The sequence below is a fragment of the Osmia bicornis genome, chromosome 14, assembly GCF_907164935.1.
Source record: "Osmia bicornis bicornis chromosome 14, iOsmBic2.1, whole genome shotgun sequence".
NCBI classification, from domain to species: domain Eukaryota; kingdom Metazoa; phylum Arthropoda; class Insecta; order Hymenoptera; family Megachilidae; genus Osmia; species Osmia bicornis.
Genome location: NC_060229.1, coordinates 4,464,560 through 4,477,365, shown reverse-complemented (window position 1 = coordinate 4,477,365; position 12,806 = coordinate 4,464,560).

The following is a 12,806-nucleotide window of genomic DNA, read 5'->3' as shown; positions in this document are numbered from 1 at the left end:
TAACGATTATCAGATATCGAGGGTAAAATTGAAATCCACTACATAAGGATCGATTCGTACTCGAACGTCGCCGGATATAAACGGACAATTAAATGCGATCGAATGGATCGGCTAATGACCAGAACCGTTCATCCAGATATTCGAATGAAACGCGTACAAAATTCCGTGTAATATTGATCGTGTACGGAGAGATACACATAGACGGTGCACTTAGAGGAGCTACCGGATAACGAGCTTCATTCAAAAAGTGCTTGATTTGCACAAATCACAGTCGATTGTACGACGCATGCAAATCACTTACTTCGAGTTAACGCACGTTTCAATCGGAGGATCCTGGAATCATCCGACCCGCCGATTGCAAATAACGAGGCAATTCTGAATCAAAGAAACGCCTCTTATGTCAACAACCTCGTCGTTTCGCAATAACCAATCATCTCTGTTACAGGTACCGCTGTCTATTCTCATAGATATTGCAGAAATAAATGAAGAGAGGAAGAACTTCCGACACCGGAAATTGAGCCTTTTTTAACAGATTGGAGAAATAAAAATTGAAATCTAAGTTGTAGCGGAGATAGAGGAAGCAGAGTCTAAGTCCCGTGCGTCGTCCACCTTCCGGAAATTTAACTACCCTTTACCTATCTTATTCGAAACACTGTTATCGCACAGCTGGTCATCAATTAACTTTGTGCTGTCGTCGGTAAACGAATTTTTAATTGAAACGTCCCAGTAGTTCCAATATCTTGACGAAAATCACGACGGATTATAAGCCAGAATATTCTGGGGAGGATAATTCTCGAGCAGGATTTATCAGGCTGGTCATCGACCTCTGTGTCGATCGAGTGTGGCCAGAGGTATTATACGGGATCGTGTGAAAACGCATAGATTCCGTGAACACCGGCGGGTATCATGGAGGGACGCGATTAACTCTGAAAGCTAATTAATATCTTCGAAATCTGGAACACGCGTTTCGCCTTTCAATTAAAGCAGAGAGCTCGTGTGTTTGTCCGTGTGCATATTTATGCACGCATCTGTCTAGTTGCTTGTGCACGTGATCCGAAACAAACGATCAAATTAATCATCACAATTGGTATCTTCGATAAGCTAAATTTACTTTTCTTTACACTTATCATTTTTAATGTTACGACTGAGATTTATGTTTCTTAGAAGGCAGGTACTTCGTTTCCGATGATATAGCAATTTTTTGTGTTTTTAAGATAATGCGAGGTAATGGAGGTAATTAGGTCAGACAGCAATAAAATAATTGCCCATAAAATTAAGATAGTCATCGTGTTTGTTTTCGCTGTTACGCCTATTTATATTCGTAATTGGCTCTGCAATTGTTTCTACTAATGACTAACTAATAATTCGCCATAATCAATAAGATGCCTCGCGGAAACTTCGTATTTCCGCAGGTATCGACAAGGTGATAAAGATATATTGCCAATACGGTAAGTAATAGGCAATTTCGATAACAAATATGTACCATTAGTCAAAGTTCCTCTGCCTTTGCTATGCATCGATAAAATGACGGTTTCTGTTGCAATCAGTCATGTCTCTCATCGCGGATATGGCTCGTAAAACGCGACACCTCGAGGTACAAATTTTATTAGCCCGTCCAACGTGAATTAATTTCCCATACCAACGATGGGACAATAAATTGAACACTGTTTAGCTCGTGTAGCTAAATGTTATTTAAATCACACCATCAATTACGCATTTATGCCTCAAACTTAATATTTGATACAGGATGTTTTAAGAATTAATCGAATAATTTTTAAAAGATCAAAGTTTCTCTTTCCTGTTCTTCGCCTAGTTATTCTGTCATCACTGTGTTAATGTCAGCAACTGGTAAAAAGAAGAAGATTTCTCTGCTAATCCAATGGAAAAAACTGTGAAAGCTTCGTTCCTCTGGGAGTCATCATTTAATCTTTACGCTCGGATGGAAAGTCCGCGGTATGGTTGGTGAACGAAGAAATTAACAGAAGAAAGGGGAGTAAAGAGGAGGGGAGGTAACGATAGAAAGAGCAAAGAAGAGCAGAAAATTACTGCCATTCTGGTGAAATTGAAGCTCGTGTCAGTGTTCCTCTAACAAGTATCGTGACCCCTTCCTCCTTGTCGTACATTTCTCCCCCGTTCCCTTTGTCTCGAGGAAGTGATGCAGTATCACGTGTATAAAAGTAATATCTGCCGTAGCAGTACTAGTCAAAGGGGTGTTCGCGTTTGAGTTATAACGCCACACGGTTCTATCCCGGCATCAGGGTATCTCGAGAGTCGCGACGCCTGCTGCTGCGTCTGTACATATTCTCCGTTTGTATGCACGCTTGTCAGGGACAGAGGGTTGATAAACGCCCGCTGGTCCCACCCCTACGTTTTCAACGGCATCTCCTCCAACGACCCCAGTCATCCTCCACCACGGCCACAATCATCCCAGCGTCGCGGTATTCATAAACTACTCAGACAACGTCTGAAAGTTTGCACCACGAACCGGTGCTGCTCTGATACGGAATAATGGCGACAGGATAGGAATGAAAATTGCACACGTTCACTCGTACTAGCACATTCTGTAACGCCAACTGTCCTGTAAGTATTTCGTCCCTGACTACTGTAACATTTGCGCGCCGTCGTTAGAGATGTTTCGTTTCATCGATGGAAAATATTGAAAATATTTCTTTTCTTATTTTATTCAGTACTTGAGATCAATTGTACGATGATCAAAGAGAATCGACACGAAACCGGGCCATCGTCGGCGAAATACTGATTTCGGAGGCGTAGCAGGATAGATGGTTGCGAAAGGGGTAGCGGAAGAGAGGGTTGGACACAAGGGACATGGTAGAATAAATAAACGCCATAATTTACGTTCAACAGTTACGAACGGTTCAATTCGCAATTGGAACCGATCCAACGGGCAGGATGCGATATAGACGAAGGTTTGGCGAGCAGGAACGCGAGGGTGGAAGTTGGTAGAGCGACGAAGGAGAGGGTGAGAAGAGTGAACCAGGAGGCGTTACACGACAAAAGGACAAACAGCTCGTCGCTTCTGTGTACGACGACGAACGTTCCCTGAAATTAATTTAAAAGGCAGTATTTCCTGCTACGGGCTTTACACCTGCATAATCTCATCCCCCCTCCTTCTCTTTCTCTCTCTATACTCGCTATTCGAGGACCGTTCTTCATCCAACACCATCCAGCCCACCTCGTTGCCGGTTGAAAATAAGTGGATTACGTTAACTTGATAAAGCGAGGATCACGTTTTATCGGGTTAAAGAAAACCCTTTCCATCGTTCTCTTCTTCCTTTTATTCCTTCTCCCACGGTCTCTTTATCTCTTATCTCTTCTTTCTATTTTTTCCTGTCCTCCCACGACCCACTACGCATTCTTATTCCTCTCGTGCATTTTAACCCAATCTCATGTCTTTCTCTCGTTTCTCGCCTTATCTAATTTAATTCGAACCCTTTAACCCTTTACCCTTCCATTTGAATAAAGAATAGTCTCGATGTTGGTTGAAATTATTTTTTATCGATAACAGACTAATTTTCTCATTTTCCACTGTGCGGTATCAAATGAAATTTCTAGTGGATTCAAAGAACGTTAATGCAAGTCGCATTATGCGTACTTTGTTAAAATTAGGTGATTCGAAACGTACATATTCAGCCGACAGTATGGCGCGAGAGACAGCCGAATTGTGTTTTCAACGCATCAAAGCGATAATCACCTGTTTCCCGTAATTCACACCTTTTTGCTCCCGACTTCGCTGGAAACTGCGCTGACAGAGTACGCGTCTACGTGCATCGGGACGCTGTAAACGAGATAGCGGGGAAATTAAGCGTACACGGTTTTTGCCAGGTGTGACCGGACCGTTGGTAAATTGAAATTGTTTCGCAAAAAACGTTCGCGCACGGTTTTGTCGCGAGTTTAAACCGAATCACGTAATTTCGGTTCCGATTCAATGCAACCGGCTGACCCGGACGATGGTTAAAAAGTATCCCGAGAAAGTTAAAGCGACGTTAAGCCCCGATAAATTTTTTCCTCCTAAGCAGGCCGCATCGTAATTTCCCGGTGGCTGTTACGGCGAACCGCGGGACATGTTAATAGAGGAAAAATGAAGGGTCGAAATTGGAGTTGCCGAAAATTTAAACGGTCGCCACGACAGTCGTTTTAATTATCCGCCATTCGCGCCGCCGAGACTTGTCCCTCGTAATTCGACCGTTTCACGCAATTAAACCGTTCAACCCACCACCATAGAGCACGCGATTCAACGAGATAATGAATACTATAAAATCTCACGGACATCGTGTTTAGAATCTTCGACGATTGAAACGGCTGAGAAATCGTGCCAGAAGTGATCTCCAGAATTTCCATTTCCATTATCTGGTTGATACATTCGCCTTATCGTTTCGTTAATTAATTAATTTCCATAGGTCAAAAATATATGGTTTTAAAGAGTTAGCGGAAAAAATATTTTAACAGAAGATAGTAACAAAAGTTTACGTGTCATTTCAATATCGTTATTTTATTAAAACGTTGCAAACTGTCCAGGGATTTTTCCAAGGAAAATCAAGGGAAAGCTAACCCTCGGTGGAAACATGAAATGTTCCCTTCAAGAGCAACTTAAACTGTTATTTGTTCTCGTTTGACTCGGAAAGGAACACCGCACTGCTCTGGCGTATCTGCGACGTTTAATTACAAATGGTATGTTAATGAGGTCTTTTTATACTATTCAAAGCTCTCTTAACAATTTTAAACATAATGGCTGAGGAAGACAATGAAAGAGCTACCAACAGAACCAGCAACTATTAAAAAGATTATAAACGTTAAATATGGAACGTCATCAATTGTTCTCATAATTAAGAAAATTACTGTCGATTGTTTTCTTTTTAAGTACATTTTCTTCGGCTACCAATACACAAATAATATTTTACATAAATTTCAAAACTTACCCCACTTGTATCAATAAATATTTTAAATATACTGGGGTTACTGCATACGTGCAATTTTCTAAAAAAAATGGGGTGCGAATGACTAAAGGTTAATTAATTCACAGAATATTACGTAGCTCCATATAAAACCATGACGGTTCATCGGATTTATCGGTAAAAGATATAACCCAACTGTTGGTATCGAAACCTAAACGGCGCGAATAGGGGATGAAATCTTGAAAGCAATAATATTCACACCCTCGTGGGGTCATCGTGCCACTTTTTCGTCGATAATCCTCCCACCAGAGTGATCCTGCTTCGTAACAGACCCGCTCTATCTATCCACGTGTCTGTAGGGTAGTTTATTATTCATTGGGGTTGCATCCCCAACGTGGATAAACGACGCATTGTATATGCATTAGCCCACACTCTGCCTCTGGCCATCTTTCTGTCTGGCTATCCAACAGAATCCACCTTTTCCCACATTTTATCAACGATCAAAGTTTTCCTAGCTAATTGTTGTTTGGATGTCAAGTGTTAGAGAAATATAATCCGTTCAATCTGTTCTAAACCATAGTCTCGTTATCGAACTATCGTGAGAAATTTCATTGGAAAGAAGCAAACGATTACTACATTTATCTTATCCGTTTAACCCCTTCCTCTGTATCTATTTATTGCAAATGACAATTCTTTTCGTACTCGATCTTCGGAATAATCTGGTGGACGAATCTTAATGATACTTCTTGCCGTTCCAGCTAGTGTGCTTCTTTCCAGGAAGAACGTTATTTACGACACGTTTTTCGGCCTGGATAATGAATGAATCCTTAGAGAAAATTGAAAGAGAGAAACAACCGCAGCTTTTTCTGTCATCGTTTGAATCGAAGCCGCGGGGCCAGATAAGAAGCGGAGCGATTAATCACGAATTTCTGTCGCGGACAATCGGAGCACGAAATACAAGCGGAACAAAAGGAATCAGGGCTGCCTCGTATGAATAAAATAACCATTAATTCCATCCGGTCCGCGGTGCCGAGTGATAAAATTCGCGGCAGACGAGACACCGTTTCTAGGATTTCCAAACGAATCCCTCTTGTCGCGCCGGAAAACGGAACGAAGTCAACGAATCCCGCGTCTGTTTCAATTCCTTCTCATCAGGCGACACGTTTCCCGTAGAACTTCCTTATCTCAGTCGCGAACTTGTCTCCGAAAAGGCACTTCAGTCTTATTACTTCGTCCCTTGATGGAAAATAATGTTTCAAAAAAGACTCTGGATAGCAATTAGAGTAAGTGGTTCATTTCCTAGATACGGAAACGCTGTTACTCTTTAATGGGGTAAATTGCAAAATTTCTATACACCGAGGGTTGAATTGAAATTATGAATGGCAAAGTGAATGAATTAACGAGACTGTCGCATGTAAAAGTACAGCCAATATTGTATAGAAATGCAAGAAAGAATGCGAGCGTAATTTTGAAACAACCAGGAGAACTAATATCGTCATTGTTCCAACAAGTGCGCGTATAGTTTCGAAAACAACCACGGGAACAATACACGAACGATCTCGCGAACTCTTGTAAAAATTGCTGCGGAATATGTAAATGTCCGATACGAGTTCGCGAGCAAGAGTACAGGATGAAAACGGCCGGTAACGTTATGCGGAACGCGAGCAAGAATTTTCTTTCGACTTGACGACGATTCCCTTCAAACGTTGTTGTTCCCGTAACTTTTTTCTCTCTCTCTTTGCTCGTAGCTCGAAGCAATCTCCGTCGAAGCAGCCGCTGGCAAAACAATAGTTTCGACCAGTAATCCACCGACTGTGTTTTAATCTGAAAGAAGCCTGGTACGCCGCTGATTGCATTGCATAGTAATCTTAGTTTTTACCCGTGCACCCGGGATTGGCGGGGAGACTGGAACTCCTCCACCGTGCAACCTGCACCAACTGATATTGGGGTCACGTTCCCTGAGAGTCACATTATACACGCCATCGCGTATAATCGGCCGACAATAAGGATAGCAAACGAATCCGGTGCAATCGGGGAAAAAGCACGGGATAATATCTGATAGAAACGGGAAGTTTGATTAATCGTCTGTCGAAGCGAGGCTTAAACTGCACTCCACGTATCGGGGGACTTTCTGCTTTAGACACGATTTTATTAATGAACGACGGATAATGTGGTTATTTATTGCCGAAATGAAGCTAAATTTCAACGGTATCAAAAATTTGAAATCCCAAATTCATTAGGCTTTTAAAATTTGAAAGAAAAAAATTTCTTCAACATTTCTAATTAACTATTTGGAATGATTATTCTACACACAAATGATACCAACACAGAAATTCTCTCTGGGAGATTAAATAAAAAAGAAAAGGCGAACGCGTAGGTAGATTGTTGCTTAGCAAGCGTGCTTTCGAGAAATACTTATTCCTTGGCTAAAGAAATCGTGAGAGACCAACGAACGCTCGGGATATTGCTTTTTTTTCTTCTTTCTCGAACGTAATCAAGGCGCGAGTGGCACTCGAAGAACTAGACGACACGAGCACCTTAACAGAAAACTCGATGTCGGTACACGGTAGAGGAAAAAGGCTTGTCCGTTCGGGTCCATGCATCGATATCGGTTTTCAATGAAACGGAAACTAGGAGAACTTGCTGCAAAATTTTCGTCCATTAAACGCGATGACGAACACGCAATGGAATTTATCGCGTTCCCCTTTCGATTTTAATGGCCAGCTTGAGAGTCCTTCCGGTCTCATTTCGCGTATAGCCATTTATATAGAGGGTAGTATAGATAACGTGATATTACTATCTAGGGGATGATTCTACGTATAAAAATAAGTTTAGAAAATAAAAGGAATTTGTCATCTACCATGATTGCCGGTCTTAAATTCAATGATTTCGTTCACAATATGTAAAAATAAAAAAAAGAATCAAGAAGATTTATTAAAGCAAAGGGGTTATGGAAAGATCGACGATTGGAAATGGAAAATCACTCGGTTTCGTTGGCGGAAACGCAATCGATGGAATTGGCCCTGCCGATATCTGACACGTGAATGGTACACGAGCGGTTTGGAAATAAAATTCGGAGAACCGGTGAACCGACGCGATTAGGCGGACCAAACTGCAGCAATTGCAGCATATTTAATGGAAATGAAAAGGGACAAAGGTTGCGGGCTATCGATCGTATATCGGCCTGGTCAAAGCTTCGAAACGTTTCACTGAAACACCCGTTTGACCTTTTCACTCTTAACGCAAACTTTAATCGTTATTCGCGAAACGTTCCGTTAATCGTACAAACAGTATATATTTCTGATTGCACGGACAATATTAGTTTCATTAGTTCGTTTGATGAACTTTATTTTAATGATTCTTCGCAGCGGTACACTCGTGGAAACATTTGACCCAGTTTCAGAATGGTAGAGAAATATTCACACGAGTATAATTGTTAAATATTCAATTCGACGTGTTGGTTCAGAAGATTGAAAAGAAAAAACTCACCGGTGCTTTTCACCGTTGGGGATGCTGAGGGTTGCGCGTGGAGGATATGGGTGCCTCCTAGGAGTGCCAGAACGATGGGAAAAAACTTCATACTGCTCATCGTTGCGTTGCTATTCCATGGAATTTCTGGAAAAAGAAGAAACAAGAGAAATGAAATATACCGTCATGGCGGGAGTGTGACTTTTAAAACGAGATAAAAGTTGCCGGGGTGAAATTTCACTCGTAGAATTAACAAACTACGGAAAGGCATAATTTCAACGTGTCACGTTTGCCTTAATAACATCCTTAGCAGAGTTTAAGGGCGACCATAAGTCAGGATCACTGCGATCCAAGCCCTTGTTCATTTCCCGAATTCGTTCAGGGACGTGGCGGGTTCTTCGAACAGTAAACCTCTATCTCCGTAGCTCAGAAACCCTTTCCCGTCCCTGGAGTCCGTGTCTGGTTCTCCGACAAGCAACCAGCCCGATTTCTCGAGCAGCATTAATATGCTTCAGCCAACCCCATCCACGCTTCGTTACGTAGCTTCTTAGGTCTGATAAGACGCGGGAGGAACGACAGGGATGCTCCTTGGCTCGAGCAAATCTATTTTAAATTCTCCAGGCCGCCTGCCCTCCAACCCCTCCGAGCCCCGTTGCATCACCACGAACGAACGGTATGGTGTTTTCATCGGCGTTGGTCCCGTGGCATATTAATTTCCGATAAATCAAACCCCTACCCGCAACCAACCCCCCTACCCTTATCGAAGCTTCCCAGCGTCAAGCCACAGCGATCCGATCGCTGTATCAGAATCTCATTTAGCGGAGAAACGTTCGCTACTGCCGCTTTATTTTCCTCAAATTTATTCTTTTTCTTTCTTTTTTACGGTGGATGATAGAAGAAACGTATCGGAGAGCAATTGACTTTCGAGCAAGTAAGATAATCGATGAACATGTTTTTAAGCATTATGCTGCGTAAATAATTTCCTATTACCGTTACGTCGATCTGGGCTTTCAAAATGAAAATTTATGTACAAAATTTGAAATATTTATAGTCGGATATCCGGTTGGTTATAGGAGGATTGATCGTAGAGAAACGAAGGGATGGGGGCAATGTAAAGGTTGAATTTAGTAATCTCCTTGTAAGATTCCCGAAATCTCATTTATCCAGGCTACGATTCGATTGACGAGAGGGTTGGCTAGGGGTGGAATTTCCGTCATGCGGCGAAAAGTGTTCGGTTAATGCGGCATCGCGATCAAAGAAGTCGATGAAATCGATCCGTGATCATAAATCATGGCCAGGGGGCGGGGAAAATAAATGTCCTGTCTGACTGGCGTTGAAAGAGGCAGGAACAATTTACGATTAACTTGTGTGACGTATCGAACGAGCCGAGTGAGAATAAATCTCTCGTCATTCGAGAAACCTTCCTTCCCACGCTCTTAAAAGCAACGTTTCCATCGGTTGGATAAAGAGAATTCATGATTAACGACGGTACTTCGAGTGAACCGTTTAATCGCGTAATCAACGAGCACACACACGAAGAAATTTACGCTAACACCTTGGTAACCAAGTTAATTCCGACGGAAGTTACTGGTGCACCATGCTATAGACAACGTCGAGTACCTTTTACCAACCGCTTTGTTATCGTTTTATACGCGCGGAACTTGCTCGCGAAACTACCCTCCGCTGGTGGGAGTAGCTTTTCCTTGTTGATCGATGTTTATTGAACCTCATCTACAAGTTTCGCGTGTCAATTTGTTAAACATTCTTAAATTCAAGCTTCCAATCCTCATGTTCTTATTAAAATGGGAATTCTATAATTTTTCTTACATCGTCCCCGATCATTTTCAGTGTAAACTGAGTCGTTTTAAGGCGACTAAAAATTCATTGAAACCAACACCAGAGTATTCTTCGAAGATTGTACGGGTCACAGGTATTGAACGAGCTGAGAACTCGCGTTCGAGCACACAATGCATTCTGAAAACAAGCGAGGCTTGGTATACGCACGAGCTACGTGGTACCCGCGAATTCGAGCAGCCGTGAATAGAAGCTTCGAGGCGTGGATTTTTGTAAAATATTCATGAGTACGCGAGTCGTAAAGCGTAACCCGCCTCGTATTATGACTCTCAAGGAGGAAAAGTCACGACAGTTTCACCCTTCGAGGGAACGCAACGGTTTCCAAACTGATGCAACGTCAAGTCCTCACCCTTAAGCAACAGACAACCCTCGAGACTGTTGCGTTTACACGTAACGAAAGCAGGTACGCGTGTATATGTTGGAAGGAATAAAAGAATGAAGAGGTGAAATTCGAGAACCATGGTTACGTATCTACGAAGCACGGCCACGTTTTCCGTCTCGTTTCAACGAGATCGCTCGTACGCCACGAGATACGTAAGACTAAATGGAACCGTTTTTCCTAGTAATTTCACGGTGCCATTGCGTTAAACGGCGTAATCCGCGCGATTCGATACTCGTCCGACTTGCAGTTTCGCGCAGATCGATGTTTAAATGGGAACAATCGATGCCATTATCAGGGGGATGAATTTGCGACGAATGGCTAATTTGCGGAAGTGAAATCTGCCGTGCTTCGGCACGGTTCGTATATCGTTCAGATTTATTTGTCGGAATAAAATTCAATCCTGATTGAAAGTTTTAATAGACTGAGTAATTGATTCATGAAAAGATAAACATCGAATAATTTGTTTAACAAAATTTGTATTCAGAGTCGAAGATGTGACAATTAAATTATTGTACGTTTCTAAATAAGGTAATTAGAGTTTCTCAAATTTGCATATCCTACAATATCTTATGAATTCGTGTCTCGTTCTAAGGACACGCTCATGGTGTCCTGCTTTCGCAACCCTTGCTATGTTGAGTTAATCTTTAGCTTTGTTCCATAAATACCAGTCACCGTATCGTTTTCCTGTTTCGAAATTATACTCTCCGCGTTGTTTGCTTTCCATGCACTGTGCTAACAATGTACACCGCCCCGAGCCAGTGTCATACCGATGTATCGCGTGTCTGAATGTACATTTCAGTCTGTGCAAACATGCAATTTCCTCTTACAACGGTAAAAATTAACATCGGACTTAGAATTAGTTCGTTCAATGGTACGCGTTTAATTTTCATTATCTTCGGCATGGTATACGAGAAGAATCATACGAATGAACATTTAAGAAACAGATACGACAATAACTTTTGCAGTATTTCAGTCTCACCAATTTGCAACTCAATATCCCAAGTTTCTATGAATATTCTGTATGAATATTTATAACATGGAAAATCACCTAAATGAAATGCAGATTTTATAGCATACGTGGAGGATGCATAATTACTTCTTTCGAAGCTTTCCTGGAATTATAGAGACTCTACATTTTTTAAATTAAGAATGCTTTAGTTATCGATGAAAATATCCAACGAACACAGAGAGAAATTTCCTGTCTGGGAAAAAGGAGGAGTAATGACAATTCGTTATTTTTTTTTTCGAAAGGGAACAGCGTCAATTTATCGTTTCCCTTTCGGACACACACAGCTTCGGTTGATATATTTGCAGTTCAACCGAAAAAAATAGGTCCACAAATATTTCGTTGTTTTACTGTTCGGCCATCTTGCGGGTAGAAATTTTGATAAATAAATTGATATTTGCAACGTGTCAAAGGATTATTTCAGCCGAATTTTAGTCGATCTGTGTCGTAGGATTTCTTACACGATCTATATACGTGTATGCAATGAAAAGCAATGTAACACGTTTTCCATGCTTTCCTCGGGCTCGTAAGTCTGTCAAATATATCCGGTTTATTACACTTTTGCCCCATATATCAACACCGATAACCATTAGCGCCATTTTTCTGCTACCCCGTTGAATAATATGCGATAATAAATAGTCCTCAGCCGATCGAACGAGTTTGCGAGGTACTTTTCCGCTTTTGATCGATTCCGAATGGAAAGTTCTCAAAGACATCGATGGAAACAGAAGGAAAAATTTCATCCATATTTCTCCGGACGTTTATTTTCACGCGTAGGGAAAATTCTACCGAACGACATTATTCGTTACCGATCAAGACCGATGTTTGTCGGTTCGCTTAATGTCACACGAATACAAACGAATGGGAACCCTTGAAACTTGCTTGCATTTAGTGCTTCAAAAAGAAATACGAGGTAAAAGATTTACCTTGATCCCTTACAGTCATCCTTCGGATTAATGTTGTTGAAAAGCTGCTTAAGTAGAATCCAGACTTAAGTACACTCGCAGAGTACCGGTAATATTTGTTTAGTTCTCTTAAATATTTAGAAACACCTCATAATCATTCCAGAAAATGTACATCAGAGCGCGGCACGACTAATTAGTTAGAAAAACGAATATGAAATCTGTGCGCAGGTATGAATGTTAAGTGTAGCACGACAACTCGGTCGCTGTTAATGATACAC